The 12,137-nt window shown below is 35.9% G+C and overlaps 1 long non-coding RNA gene across 2 annotated transcripts in view; it reads left to right on the forward strand.

The window, feature by feature from the left end:
- LOC310899459 overlaps positions 1-11,443 on the forward strand; it is an 83,671-nt gene extending 72,228 nt beyond the window's left edge. For both annotated transcript variants that reach the window (XR_014584292.1, XR_014584293.1), the window contains exons 2-3: positions 4,639-4,739; positions 10,880-11,443. This is a non-coding gene — a long non-coding RNA (uncharacterized lncRNA). The remainder of the gene's footprint in view (positions 1-4,638; positions 4,740-10,879) is intronic.
- The last annotated feature ends 694 nt before the right edge of the window (positions 11,444-12,137 follow it).

Here is a 12,137-nt window from a genome sequence, read left to right on the forward strand (position 1 = left end):
CCAGTACAGTCCTTTGAGGGCTTGATACTGGAAAGTACAGGGCACACACAGTTCACATGACAAGCAATGAGAAGAGCAGGTGTTCAGTCCTAATCAGGACATAATGGATAACAAGGGAGACATTTGGTGCAAGGCCAAGCATATATGGATATTCAGGATTCCTCAAGAAAAATTTCATACTATTGAGGCATTGTTGTATCAAAGTTGACCTAAGCTTTAATTATAATTTGAGGACTATTAATGCAAAAATGAAATGAAAACTCTCATTTCAATTAACTCAAAATTACTTGTTATCCTGGGATGTAATGACTGGCATTTCAATTTCATTAAGAAAATACATTGATTGAGTCAGATGTTAAAAATCATTTTTTTTTTTTTAAACAAACAAGCTTCCTCACAGTCATATGCAAGGCATTTCTATAATAAAGTAATGATATTTTTATTGTGAAGAATGGTAGTACACTATAATTACTACTAATAAAAACGGGGCACTATCTATTATAGGATTTAATAAAATAATTGCTTGGCAAAATTAATTAACTTTTTCAGATTTTTCAAAAGAGATATATTTTAACATTCCATTTATGGAATATGAAAAATTGGGTTGAGTTTAGGACTATTTACTTTGCCAGCTTTGCCTTTAATTCAAAATATTTTCAAAGAAGGAACTTCAGATACTGGAATTGAAGCTGCGATATGAAATGTGTGGATTATTTCAGAAATAGTCCAGTAAGATATCTCTTAATATGGTAGGCTATTTTCAAAGCTACTCTATATATGAGTTTACATAGCCAGGAATCTTGGTTAGTCATTTTGCAGCAACTGCTGCCTCACCAGTTGCTGTTTTTCTGCTTACTCGTGACTGTGCAGTTCAACAAGTCAGGATGCAGCCTGGCGGCTTTAAAGGACTTTAAAGGTTTAGGACTAGCCTGACTGTGATCCTAAGCCATTTTCTGCGTCAAGTGCATCTCAGGAAAAAGACTGTCAGTGGGAAGCTGCGATTTGTGGTTTACATGCACGGTGAGCTGGCCAGCATATTTTATGGAGAACAGTCTGAGCGATCCCATAAGTCCTAGTGCTACCTGGAACCTCTATTTATAGAGTTCCTCTATTTACAGTTCTGAATCTGTTTTTTTTTTTTCCTCTCTCTCTTTTTTTTTCTTTCTTTTTTTTTTTTTTTCCTCAGGTGCCCAAAGAGTTTTTCATTGTTTTGTTTGTATACAAGGGTATTTTTGAGTAGGCACATGAAATGTCAGTGAATTGGTAGAGATTGATTGAAGTCCTCAGCAGCTTTCACTGTGATATTTTAATATTCAGAGTTTCAGAGCAACTTCACTCTAAGCATTGTAAATCTGTTCATTCACGGGATGTTTGCATGGGAACTGAATAGGAGATCATTATATTTCTCCAGTCTCAGTACTGCTTGTAATTCCTCCTAATTCTGTTTCTTCTGCAGATGTTACATATTTGCAATTTATTCCTTTTTGATGTGATTATATAAAATCAGGTACAACAACAATTTCAGAATTGTCTGCTAAATATTTTGGGCAGCTGAGGAACAGTGCAAATGTTGAGCAAGGAACAGGCTGAAGAAGAAAATTACAGTTATATGGAAGAATGGATGACATTTCAAGGATATTATTTGATATTTTCACTGAAAGTCTGGTATGTGTGTGCTAACAAAATATTCTGGTAACAGAAATGGAAGTTTTATCAATAGACAGAGAATCAAAATACAGTACAGAAAGAACTAGGCAGCTGTGAGAGCTGGCATATTAAAAAACAAATTGCAGGTCATGCTCTGAGGAATTAATCCCACAAAGAAATCAGGTACTTGTAGTTTGCAATAATCGGCATAGAAAAGACCTGCATGTATCTTCAGATGTTATTTCAAGAACAAATAGGTACAAAGCTGCCATAAATAAAAAGAGAAAATTCTTTCAATCTTTGTAGTGTAGTAGCACAGTCAAAATCCCTCATTCTTTAAATCAGAATTTGATACATTTACATAAGGGTTTGGATGACATGTTTCTAGCTCTAGCAGGGCATGTTGCAGACATTGACCCAAGAGTGCTACTAAAATAGCTTCTTGTATACCTCCGCCTCATCTTTCACCATTCCTAGCTAAGGTTAATGGTGTTTATACAATTATCCTGTATTATATTGATGTGTTTCAATCTGCAGTCCCCGTACGGTTAAAAACTTCTAATGTTATGTAAAATTGAATCCTCTGGTCAAAAATAGAGATCTGCTGGTTCTGGTTTTTGTAGCGCTGACATAGTCATGCACTGTCTAGGCTGACAAGGTTGAACTATAACAATGGGACTGTGGATTTAAAACAAAATTATAATGGATGTAGCAAACTTAGTTCATGAACTAAAGGTCACTATTTTAGGGAGCCACTGTATAAATTCACATCGTTACTGACTCATATGCATTCTTTAGTATGGATTACTCATGTTTCTGTTAATGTAATTGGGGGTGGTTTGCAATTGAGACTGTTTGGCTGCTGTCAGCTAGGATAGAGGTGCTTATTAATGTTCCTTTAAGGGTGAGTGGGTGTGTGCACGTTTCAGAAACATCTCAGTCTTGGAATTCAACTCAGTGCTACACATTTAAAGAATCTTGCATTATTTGTTTCAGCTGGACTCTTTCCAGTAATTTTCTCATGCTTCTGTGAACATCCATCAAAATTATCTCAGACAGCTCTAAACAATATATTATAATAAGCACTTGAATATTCAAGATCAACCCTCAAAATTGTTGTAGCATAGCATGTCTTTCATTCTTTTCCAAAGTGTTCACACTAACTGGTGGACATATAATCAAATCCTGAGCACATGGAAAAATAATCTATAGCGTTGTTAGTGAATAATTTTAAGATACTTTCAAGATGACTGATCTCTTCTTTTGTTATTGCTAAAGAAGAGAGTTCAAACAAACAAACAAAAAAAAACACAGAATGTAACACAAAGAGATTGTCATATAAAATTTATCCACATCTATAACAATTGCAGTAGTAAGGATTCCAAACTGAATATTGAGCAACTGTTACTTTCATTATTGGCTCATTAGCAAGTTGCCGTGGTGTGGTGAAAATGACTTGGTGGTGGTGGTGGGATATTCATTAATTTAGTGTCTGGCCTAAGACTTTTTTATTTTGGTTTGTTTTATTATTAATTATTATTATTATTATTATTACTAGTGCTGAAGTCACTGCATGTGACAGATTCATTCTGCATGTGTGGAACATGCAGGGTGAGCCGCGGGACTTGTCAGAGCCCCTTGCAGTACATATTTCCACTTGCATGAAAATATAGATCAGTCAGTGATCAACAGATGTGTGAGAATTTTGTGAGTCCTGGCAGATGGTGAGCACACATAAAGGATTAAAGCTTATGATAAGGAATGTGTTGTATCCCACAGCAATCTGTATCATAATGATTCTGTTAAATCATCTAACAGCCACATATTTTGTTTGACCTAAATTTGCATTTACAGTCATCAAAACCTCAGAGGAAATGATTTTAAACTAAGATGAAATATCCACATTCATGTTTTAATACTAAAGTTAAATTCAAAACTTTGGCATGTAGATGACTGTACTGACATATTCCTTTTTTTTCATTGCTTTACTTCATACAATAAAGCTAAAATAGTCTGTTTATACAAAAAAATAAATAAATTGGGGGGCTTAGTGTTCAGCCTAAATACAACAGTTATCCTGAATTTGTGTTTTTGAGAAAGATACAAACTTTAGAAATAATCAGGCAAGAAAGAGAAAGCCTGAAGTTAATAGATAATGTTTAGCTACTTACTGTCAGAGAGAATTATTAGGATAATAATCTGGTGTCCTCAGAGGGCGGGTTGAACAACCTTTCCTTGTACTTGCAATATATTCAGACCCATTAAATAAGCAAACAAACAAACAAAAAACAAGCATAAAACTAGTGTACAACAGCATCTGACTAATGGAGAGCATACAAGCAATTACTGAACAGAAAGCTGGAATGAGACTTAGTCTGAAAATATTTGTTTTGAATATTAGTATTACAGCAATATTTCATCAGTATTTCATTATTAGTATTTTACTAGTATTTTTTTTTTTGACAAAATGTGTTGTCAGAAAAGACTGCAAAACTATACCCATAGTGTTGGTTTTTTTTCCTTAAAATAAATCACAGAAAAATGGTACAAAACTATATTGTCCTTGTACGTTAAGGTGGCTCTAACACCAGGGCCAAATCCTTTTCTGAGCATTTAACTTCAGCAGAAAGTAAAAATTTGGAAAATCTGCTTCCATTTCCATCTTTAGAACTGAGACCAAGACCTGATCAATTGTTCTATTTAGTTTTGTATTAACTTTACACCTTCTGCAAACTCGATCCATTGATGATGGAGTGACGAAGCCTTTTCAAAATCCTGTGTCGAGCTACTTTCCAGTACAATATAATTTTAATTTGTTATGTATATTTTGGGCTCTGTGGAGCTGTTAGAATTTGTCTTCGTCTACCCGGTGAAGACAACCCATAATTTCTTTACTCCAAAATAGATCTTGACTTCTCATGACATTTTGCACATGGGAACATCTCCCTACTATTACTGTCTGATATTTAAATAGTATGCGTTTTCTCACAGGAAGGGCTTGCTGGGAACGTCGAAACTTTCCGAACATGCACGACTTTCTCTTCTCAACGTTCAAGTCCACCCACTCATCGAGTGGGAGCCTCATAACACAGGTAATTGGAGCGTCAAGCGCTGCAGAACTGGGAGGAGGAAGGTTTGGGTGAAGATACTGGTGCGGACCAATGCCTTTGAATCTAACACGCTCGTGAAGAGCAGGAGGTCTTACATCTTGGTCACAGTACTCCTGAATGGTCAAATTTCCCTCATATCAGTTATATAGATTTGGACTGTATCTGAACTGGATGTTCAAATGTTTGTATTATCTTTTCTTGCTGGGGGAAGGAAAGAGGTGGTTAACTGAATAGTAAGGTGAAAAAAAAACTACTTTTGTATAATAAATCTATATAAATTATGTTTCAAGTAGACAACATTTGTTTGCTATAAACTGACTCAGTTTCTGTGGAAGTGTGCTCATTTTTGTTTGTTTCAATTTAGTGAGAGAAGAACAATCCTCACAATCTCTGTTTCTCATCTCTCGCAATGTTTATTAACATTCATAAACAACAAATTGGAATATTTAATTTATTACTCCTAGCAGCAAAGAAGCTGTAGGACTTCACCATGATGCCAACTTCACTTAGATGCGTCTTTATCATTCAAAATATATTTGATAATCTAATATGAATAGTTGAAATACTAGACAGAGAAGCAGATCTTTGGGAGCTTGTGTTTATATCAACTCCAGATCCTGCTATGAGAGCCATGCATAAATATGTCTAAATATATTGCAAAATAATGTAATCCTTAAAGCATTCTTTTGGAAGTGGAAAAAAAAATAGAACAAGAGGAGGCAAGATTTTTAGTTTTTACAGTTTCAGTTTAAATGTATTGGATTTGATCTGGAGTAAATCCTGGCTGTATTTTGTGTTGGTTTTTGCTTTTACCACAGAGGCGATGATTACTGAACATACAGAAGATTCAAAATGTCTTTTTATTACATGTGGTCATTCAGTTTGTAGTTTTAAAGATGACAATATCCAGAATGTGCAAAGAGTCATTCTGAGGACTGCTATCTAATAATCTGAGAGGGATACCACCATAGCCACATACACTTTTATTAAAGATGGTCTCAATCTATAATGAGTTAGCGAGAACTTTTGTGTACAGTATTCTTTCAGCTTTCTCTTTGCAAGATACTTATACCTCATATGTTAATAATAGGTGTACTATTTTCTAGAATAAGCTCAGGCTATGGAAGTTCAACTTTCAATACAGTATTGAATGTTATATATACTTCAGTGGTTTACAACTCTTTGAGACCCCTTTGTGGACAAGAAATATCACTATAAGACTCTGGGGCCAAAAACCTATTGCACTTTCTTACCTGCCAAGGCCCCTGCAAGTTTTTGCCTCCCAAAATTTTAAGCAGACCTGAAAAAGGGCAGTGAGTGAAGTCTCTCTTTACCCTGGGGCCAGTTCTGTCCTCCTTTTGAGAGCCTCCTTGTTAATGCAGTCGGTTCTCCAGCTGCAATGGCAGCTGTTTGTGCTAACGTGTTTCTGAGTCATAAAACAGTGCCTGAAAAAGCAATTTCCTTATTCCTTTTCCTTTAAGAGAAAGCTTAGGAAATAAAGTAAAATGGCAAGCATGAAAGTTGCTTATGTCACTTGAATTTATCCTGAACTGTGGATACAGTGTGATATTGGATGGAGTTGCATGATTGTGCATTTTCTCCATGCAGTGCTGATCCCATCAGATACACAAGGTAGACTAACAGAACAGGGATCACTGCAACTTCCAGGTTTACAAATATTTAGTCTGAAACCTGAGTGAGTCTACTTTGACAGAAAGGGATTAATTGGTATGTGCTTTTTACTGTTTTTGAAAGCCTGTTACCTGCCTTCATTTAAGTGAGGCAGAGACCTTATTGAGCACAGTTAAAAATCAGAAAGAGTGCTAGTAGTCTATGTGACCAAGTCTGACTGGTTTCAACAAAGACTATCAACCAGGTGCTATCTGTAGAGATATGGTCAAGCAGGATGTGAGGAATGAGCCCTGGTTAGGTCTGAAAGTGATTTTTTTACAGCTGCCTGTGCTATTAGAGATGCTGAAAGATAAAAGAATAGTCTTCAAAAGTGTGCCATGTTTTCTGAATACAAGAATGAAAGATATGGTACTAATTTTATCTTAGCTCCTGTTTTGCTGATTTTTGGCATTTTTTACTGATATTCTGACAGTTTTTTTTACTGATATTCTGACTTTTTTTTTTTTTTTTTTTACTGATATTCTCTGCCTTGATTAACCTTCTGAAAGTGAAATTAAAGAAGTATGTAGTTGCGAGGGGTCTATACCTTCTGATGGTCCCAGCTGTAGCTACTGCTATTTACCTAAGCAAACTGAGCAGTTTTATGGTCAGAGTAGTTCCAGCCAAACATCTCCATTGTTGTGGGTGATGTTTTACATGTATTGCTGCACAACAGCATGTTCATTACAACCTGAATCACCCAAAGGGAGCATTTACAATGGCATTCTCATGCAAGTCATTTTTCATTACTGCAAACTATATATACTACCCCATATATCAACTAGAATTAATTACACAGGCTTAGTATGGTATGATTAGGAGCCAGATGCGGGAATATTTTATATTAACTTTGACAAGTTTTCTGAGAGCAGTCCTATGAAAAACAAAATGTGAACGTGAATGTGGTACTACATCTATCATGTAAAAATTTTTCAATAGAAAATCATCTTTTTAACATCTTATTTACATTAATACTTCAGATGTGACTCCAAAAAATTCCTGGCATTATTGCTTGCCTCAGCAATGAAACACTGCTATGTAAACTGCTTAATATACAATTTGGGGATTTAATTGCTTACAATAATCTATGAAGTTACAAGTAAATGTTTGTTTAATATGCTAATTTTAAGACTGACAAATGTATCTTACTGATTTTAATTACATATTTCTGTTATGTTTATGTTTCTTAAAAATAAAGAAATAGCATAATATTCTTAGTTGCTAAGTGCATGGGTAAAATTAACTAATTTATTATTTACCCAGAGACAGCCTCTCAATGTTTAATGTGAATATATCACTAGTTAGAAGTTATTTTTTTATAGGCTTCTATGCTACAGCCAGCCATCACACTGTTTGAGTGATATGTTATCGCCAGAGGCAACATCAGCATGGAAAGAAAGGTGTTCTGCCTGCATAACACTCATCTGGAGTGGCATTACTCAATACCTTGCAAAAGGTGTGGGATGCCAGAGAGTTTGAAAAGACGTTCTCACAGCACCTCGCGGTAATGGAGCAGGAAGGAGTGAAATGAGTTTGTTGAATCCTATATTCGCAAATGTGGGTGGAATTCTCTGAATAATTTTGGCTGAAATGAAACCTTTGTTCAATTTCCTTCCTTGCCTAGGGGAAGTGAACCTATACCCCAAGTGGTACTTCTTTATTCAGAAGGCTACCACTTCTTCTGGGGTAGGGTTCACTTGTCCCCTCTTTTGCAGGATATAATGACACATTGGTTTATCTGAAGAAGAATGGGATGGGAGAGACTCAACAGCCCAGAGATTATGGCACTCATCTGGGAAAAATTTAGCTGACTTTTCTCTAAAACAGCCAGAAAATGGAGTCGAACCTATGGCTGCTATTTAGTCACCCATCCTAAGAACCAAAGCAAATCAGGTGACATCCACTCTGGTAGTTGGAGGTCACCATGAAAGTATAACAGCATAACAGCAGAAAATAGGTTGGTCATTTCATCTAAAATCATTTCATCAATTTATCAGAGAAGGATCTGATTCTGCAGTTCAATAGGAGATAACATTATCTGAAAAAAATCCTTAGTATGCCACAGTTTGCTTCAAATACTTTATTATTAATAATTTGTGCACAGATCTCCAAAAAAAAATCATTATTTTGAACCCTGTCTCAGAGAGGACAAGTGCAACAGTGAGTGTTGCAGGATTCGTTCAACCAATCTGAGCCATCAATTTGTAGCGAACAATATGTGAAAGAAAAAAAATCATTAAAAATATGTGGACCAACATATTACGGCCCTTATGCATCCTGAAAATTTCTTGCTTTATCACACAGAACATCATAAAATTAAATTGGTTGTCCAGATGCTCAGATCATGCCTATTTGAAAAGAAATAATATTATCTAGATTTCCATACTACGTAGATTGAAACCAAATGAATTTTATGGGTTATGATACAATGTTAGATAAACATTCTGGGATCAATGTAATTAGATTGTTTTTCCCCAAAAACCTAATTGAATGACATTAATGCTTCTTGCAAAATCTTACTTCAAAAAGTATTTTTATGTGCTCATTCAACTGTACAATTTACCACCTAAATGCTGTAACTATCTCTTGAGTTTTATACAGTGGCTTTCATACTGTTGCAGACTCTGCAAGCTCAAAGATAATGAGTCATATCATACTCTTCCTTACAAAGAGTAATAATTGCGCCACAGGCTTAAAAATCATGGCATGTAATTATGCATTTGCATGGGTGGAAATTACCTCCTGTTTTTTGAAGCTTTCTAGGGAAGTTACTGGACTCTAAGTAATGTATGCAAGAGAAGTGAAGGATCAAAATCCAAATATAAACATGCATCCATAAAATGCCCTCCCTTTTTGCTCATGAGAGGATTTAATCTGTGCATGGCACAGAATATAGGAGACCAGCCAACTTCTGTCTGTCACTTCTGTCAATGCTGTCTGTGCTCATATTTTCTCATATTTTTCTTCAGGTATATGTTCTTTTAAATTCTTCATCTAAAGGCAGTACCAAGAACTGATGGGGTGTGTGTCATGGGAACACAGAGAAGTTAGTGATGTGAAAAGTGAGAACATTTCCAAGTACTAGTCCTCCCAGGCTGCAGTCCTGGGATCTGCAATTTACATTTTTAGCATCTCTTCTCAAGCCATCTTGCTACAGCATGTGAAACAATATATCATTTGCTAACATTTGTGAGGTATTTGTGGATGGTTTGTCTGAAATGTCCTGGAACCTCTCACAGAAATCAGAGATATTTGTTTTCCTGGCTCTGCTAGTGCTAAATTACAAGCACTTAAAAACTGAACACAATTATTGCAAGACTGATGGCCTGAATATACTAGCTGTTACTGCATTGAAGCAATCAATTGGCTCTCTAGGATTCTGCTCTGACTTTAGATTACAATAAGAGCCTGAGCCAGTAGAAGTTCCCTCATACTGTGGTTATTTTTTCTAGGGCTAAATGGGTAAAGAATAATCTTTTGTTATATTAAAGGTTTATAAATAGATGCAGGTCCATTGATTTAAATGGCATTTTGTCCACTCACTGGCCCAGAGCTTGCCCTGAGATATAATCTAGTTTGGCATAGCAGTGAGAGGCCTGGTGGAATACACGACTGTCACTGGATGAAGCAGGTAAATCCGTCAATTTCACCAGCAGATCCTTGCTCAGCCATGCCGGTTTCCAGCCTTCCCTGCTTGCTTTCTTATGCATGGGGATGGAGGGCCCTTGCACTCTAAGAAAAGAGTTCTTAAAGAGTTTCCAGCTCTGATCACTTCCTCTGTCCCTAAGGACAGTGTCCCAGGGGAACTCATTCGCTAGGTCCTTATATGGATGGAAATTGACTCTTCTAAAGTTCAGGGTCCTGACTTTGCTCTTTGCCAGGCCCATATTCCTTGAGATCACAGTACAGTGATCAACTGTAGAGTATAACTCTACAGTAGCATGGCTGCTGCAGCCCAGACTGCCTCCAGTCTTACACTCTTTAATGAGTTCATCCACATTGGTTAGCACCAGGTCCAGTAATGCTTCACTTTCACTGATATTGCAGTCAGATTTTCTGACTTTATCTATCTATCTATCTATCTATTTATTAATTTATTTTGCTTGGGAAGTGTATCTGAAGCTGCATGAACCCAGGGATTTGTTACATGCTGCTGGGAAATAATATTTTGTCACTTTCATCCCTCAAGTTTATTGTAAATCTGTGTGCATGTGGGCTTAGATGTCTCCTGGGTTTCCCCTTACCCAACCTGATGTCTTCATCTCACTGTGAAGAAGATAAAAAGCTTACCCTCTTCTCTATAACACTCCTTTCTGCAGGGATTGACTTAGGGCTTCCTAAACCTCTTTTATGAAATATAAAGGATATTTGGCACCTACTTAATTGTCATCTTCCCAAATCAGGCTGAAAAGTCTGTGTTTAATTTACAGACATTTTTGGTTTTTCATCAGGTACAGAGATATGAAGCTTTTGATAGAGAACATGCACTGCTGGTGGCAAAGTGATGGACTGGACTGGACTAAGATCCTGCACTAAGGATTCCTCCCTGCCATTCTCAGAAATAATTTGAAGTTATCAGCACAGCCTCTGCTTACCGAGCAACAGGAAGACTTCATTTTTTACTTCTGTGATCTCCTTCATACGTTTGTTTATTTGTTTGTTTTAATAATAAAATAATGCATACAAAATCTAGAATCTTGGTGCTGTCAAATGTAGTGTTGAAATTGATTGATTTTACTCAACTGAAGGTTTTCAGCCCAACCTTTTAACATGTAGCACTCAGTCTGTTCACATCACTGATGTGTAGTCTTCCTGGGGTTCCAAAATATCCAGCAAAATTTGTAATAGCAGTGCAGACGCCTGAATGGTTAATTTAAATCTGCAGAAAACAAATTTGCTTTTCTCAGTTGCTTTTTGAAAATGTTTCAGACCACATATTGAAAACTAGTTGTCAATGTTATCTCCCATGCCTGTTGGGTTTTAGTGTGCAATGGTCAAATTATGCAATTTGAAAAAGACAGGCAAAACATAACTGGAAGCTTCTCTCCTTTTCCAAGAAAAAAAAAAAATATATATATATATATCCTTAAAACATTTCATACTCTTTCCTCTGATCAAATTAGAAATGAAAGTTTATTTCCTGTTTCTTCAACTGTAATGAGATGGTAAATACTCTCAATGAATGAAAAATAGAAAATATTAATATGAAATATTCCACTCTAACAACAGAGAAGAAAATCATATAAAGGTGATAAAAGAAATGCAAATCAAGAGCCTTCTGTTTGCTAATCGTGAAAATGAAAATCTTCATTTTGTCTAATCACAGTGATGCAGTATTATATTAATAAGTTAATAATAAAACGGAGCTGAAACCCAGGCATTTGCATCATAAATCTTAATTATAGTCATAAGAAAATTAATATTTCGGTAATAGTGTTTTGCTTCGTGACCTCAGAGCCATTCATTAACAAAGTAGGAGGCTTGTAGTTTTCAGCCATATGTCAGGGTGAGAAGTCAATGCTAAATTCATAAACAAGAATTTAATATGGCACATTTTTCTGCAGGTATTATAGTGTTGGTTTTACTGATGAGACTACTGAATGGAAATTTAATTGTGGCATTAAAACCTCATGTTTAACAAAGTGACCAAGGTGATAAAGATGTTCATAGATTTGTTTGTAAAGTTGGTGTAGATAACTCAATCCTGAC

The sequence above is a fragment of the Anser anser genome (assembly GCF_964211835.1).
Source record: "Anser anser genome assembly, chromosome: 4".
NCBI classification, from domain to species: domain Eukaryota; kingdom Metazoa; phylum Chordata; class Aves; order Anseriformes; family Anatidae; genus Anser; species Anser anser.